The sequence below is a fragment of the Diabrotica virgifera genome, chromosome 6 (assembly GCF_917563875.1).
Source record: "Diabrotica virgifera virgifera chromosome 6, PGI_DIABVI_V3a".
Lineage (NCBI taxonomy): Eukaryota > Metazoa > Arthropoda > Insecta > Coleoptera > Chrysomelidae > Diabrotica > Diabrotica virgifera.
The window spans coordinates 115,713,893-115,717,896 of record NC_065448.1 but is presented as its reverse complement, the minus strand read 5'-3'; the positions used below and the strand labels follow the sequence as shown (position 1 = coordinate 115,717,896).

The 4,004-nt window shown below is 32.3% G+C and overlaps 1 long non-coding RNA gene across 1 annotated transcript; it reads right to left on the bottom strand.

The window, feature by feature from the left end:
- Positions 1-2,212: 2,212 nt before the first annotated feature.
- Positions 2,213-2,683, bottom strand: LOC126886401 (uncharacterized). Its single transcript, XR_007698597.1, has 2 exons — positions 2,540-2,683; positions 2,213-2,490 (listed from the first exon to the last, which is right to left on the bottom strand). It is a non-coding gene; the product is annotated as an uncharacterized LOC126886401 (long non-coding RNA).
- Positions 2,684-4,004: the final 1,321 nt, after the last annotated feature.

The following is a 4,004-nucleotide window of genomic DNA, read 5'->3' as shown; positions in this document are numbered from 1 at the left end:
AGCTCTTTTCTTTTATTTATCAGAAAACCATTTACAGCACTGAATTCACATTCAGCTAAATATAAAGATGGAAATAGTAGTAGGTTTTCTTGCACATTTGGTTGAATTCGGATATTTGATTTCTGTTTCCTCGCAAAGCCGTGCCATCGTTCCTTCTTTATTAAATAAATTTTTACCTGACTCATTATTTTGCAATTCTGCGAGTTCTTCTTACTGCACATTTGATATATCAGACAAATCCCCTAACATTGGCTGTTGGCTGCATCATCCAAGTTCAAAATCAATTTGTTTTAAATCAGAAAATCTGTCTTTTAGTAAAGCGGTATCAGTTACTTCGCATTTTTGGAGTCAATGAAACTGTCCAAATTTTTCAAAATGTATCAAACAATTCCATAAATCTTTTCAAGCATCTTAGGTAGCCACCTTACTTCAGTATGAACTAAAAGCCTCATGGGGTCTTATTTTGTACTTCACAAAATACATAGCTTGAAGAGACGCTCACATTTGGTATTAGTTTTAATCGCATTACCACACTTTATTACTGAATGCAGTACTTCATTTAGAACAGGCAAGATGTTTTTAGCTACCAAGTTTTCCTATGGATAACACAATGCACAATAATCATATCTGGATTCGCATTTTTCATCAATTTTAAGCAGCCATTTTTAATGCCCATCATATTAGGAGCACCACCTGCGTCACAAGATTTTATATTTTTTATTGATATATCATTAGGTATTGGTGCTTTCTAGTCATTTACGGAACAACAATTTTTAAACAAACTACACTTTATCTTACCGTAAGGTATCAATACTGTCTCTCAAAGTTGATTCATTCATTTTCACTGATAAATTTCTTATTTTCAGCTTTTCAACAAGTTGTTTTTCAGTATCTTCATTCATTTTGTCTATTCTTCTGCTAACAGTATTGAGTTGTATATTATATAACTGAGTTGCAAAGCTTTTAAATATTTGTCATATTTTTCAAGATCCGTTAAGAAATGCTGATATTGATGATGTTATTAAATTCTCCCCTATAGTATGATTTTTTCCTTTAAGTAGTAGTTTAAGCGAGTAATCAAGAAATTTAATAATATTAGCCTCAAGAATACGATTATTAGTTGAAGTATGAGCAGTAAACAGAGACTTTAATGTTGACATATTTTCAAAATTTTAAGTTTGATATGACGCCGAAAAACATCCGGTTGATATTTTGGTCTAGCGAAATACATACCTAACAATTATTTACCGTAATTATTTAAGAATTTGCTTTTTTCGTTGAAACCCGAAAACCGAAACCTAGCATTGAATTTAAATGACCAGTAGCGAAAGGGTTAAACTCGTGTCGAGTCTATTTTCAACTTGCCCCCCTTAACAATCAAATTGCCCCCCTGTGGGGCGTGGGCCCCACGTTGGGAAACACTGCATTATAGTGAAAAAACCACGTTCAACTTATCTAGATTTAAGTGTTTTGTGGAGTAGCTAACCTGGTTGGAAGACTCGTTTCTAGATCAACATGTCACCAAGAGGCCCACAAACAATCTCAGACTAACGAAAATCGAGTCTTAATATTACAACACAAGGAAAATAGGTTAAAATGATCAAAAGAGCATTGACGTTGGACAAATTCACTATGGGATGGATTACAATGGAGTGAGGAATCCAGGTTTGAAGTGTGTGTTGGAGTCGAGTTGGAGACAGTAGGAGTCGAGTTATTTGAAGGAAACAGAAAGCACTTCAGCCTTGTTGTCATAACAGAAAAGTCAAATTTCCTACGTTTATCATGGTCTGGGGCAGCATGACGTCGAAAGGTGTGGAAAAGTTGCATTTATCGATGTAATTTTAAATACGGCAAATAATATTTGAAGGTTTTCAATAATCTCTTACAGATTTCAGAACAAAGTCATTACAACAAGTTAAAATCAGCGAAATATTTTGTCTTTCGACGGGATAGAGTAGGTTGCCATACCTCAAAAAAGAGTTTAAGAGTCAAAACTGAATTGGAAACCATGGTATACTACTTCTGGAATACGTTTTCAACAGTGCCGACTTGTCATTGAAAAAAAGTTTCGCGCCTCTTTGTGGCGCGAAATGAAAAAACCATTGAGGAAACATCCTGCTAGCTCCGTCAAAGAATTGAAGCAAAACTTGCAAGAAATATGTAATTTATTTACACCAGAGTGTTGGGAGAACTTCATTATAAAAACTATGTATCGAAGAATTTTTAATCTAATTAAAAATATAAGGTATATCACAAAGCTAATTACGAAATCTTGTCTAAAATTTCTACAATGGCTTCTCTGGTTAATAAACAGCTGTATTCAAACTATGCAGATACCCAAAGTCTGGAGACAAGCCAAAGTTGTTGTCTTGCTTAAACTTGGCAAAAACTTGAACGACCACAATAGCTATCGGCCAACATATATATTTTATGATCCTTACAAGAATTTCAACGATAATTTCACTCATAGAGATTCTGACCAATAGAAATCTACAAGAATAAAAATTAAAGCGATTATTTTTTAATGATTTTAACTTACAATCGTGTAATTAAATTTTTCATAACGTGTTTTATTCTGCCCGATCAGATTATTATTTCAGCGAGTATATTCTACTGTACAATATTACAGTGAGAATAATTTTAAGTAGATTGTTTCTCTTTAATTGCAACCAGTTTCTTAGTTTTGACAACTGTCACGTTTAAGAAAATATCAATAATAAACTTTTAGTTCTCCATCTAATGTCAAACTGTCACGAAGATCGGACAACACAGATCGGCAATTTTAAGCACTCGAGTTTACGTCGGTAAAATTATTTCATGAATAAAACTGTATTCATGAATAATTTTAACTAATATTTTATTATCTTCGTCTAAATATTGGCTAAACTGTGCTGTTCACTTTGACAAGTTGAAAAATTTGTGTCAAAAGAATCGGGATCGATGTCACTGGATGTTTTTGTACAAGGACTTGAATTTTATATGTAAGTATTAAAAAATAATCAGTCGAATATCACAAGAGAGTAAGAACAAATAGGAAAATACTGCTCCAATTTTCTTTCTTATTTCTTTCTTTCTTCGGCAAGAGTCACTCGAGCCCTCCGGGCTCTCGTGTCTATTGCAAGGAAACAAGTTTTCGAAAAATTGTCGTATTATTGTCAATTTATTCTCACTCTCTTGTGATATTAATGTTGATAATTATCATTCATAGAGATTCTGACCAATAGAAAGCTACAGAACTAAAAATTACAGCGATCATTTTTGATTATATCCTGTCGTCAAGTATTACGTCAGATGTACTTCGTTGCCGTGAAAAAATGAATATTCAGTGACAATAATGAAAATTCATGTTTTACAACTTGTCAGGAACAGGTTTAGCACATATTTGGGCAAATATATCAATAAAACATTAGTTAAAATGATTTAAAAACCAGTTTTACTATTTATAATTTAATCTGTCAAAGTGTAACTCGGGATACAAATCAATAATTTTAGAGCTGTTGTGTAATTAATACTGATTATTTCATTCATAGGAGATTCTGACCAATAGAAAGCTACAGAAATAAAAATTAAACTGATAATTTTTGATAATATCCCGTCGTCAAGTATATTACGTCAGATGCCCTTCGTTGCTTCGAAAAAATACATTCGGTGACATTAATGACAATTAATGTTTTAAAAATTATAAAAGTGATGACTTTCAACCGTCAAATATTTATAACAACTGTGTGTTTAATAGTACTAATTTCTACTTACATAAATAAATTACAATAAAATTTTGGTTTTGAACAGTTTTATCCATTAAATAATCGCAACAAATTGCACTCGATCTCTAAAATTATTATTGAACTTTAGAGCTCTTGTGCAATTACTACTGATTATTTCATTCATAGGAGATTCTGACCAATAGAAAGCTACAGAAATGCAAATTAAGGTGATAATTTTTGATAATATCCCGTCGTCAAGAATATTACGTCAGATGCCCTTCGTTGCTACGAAAAAATACA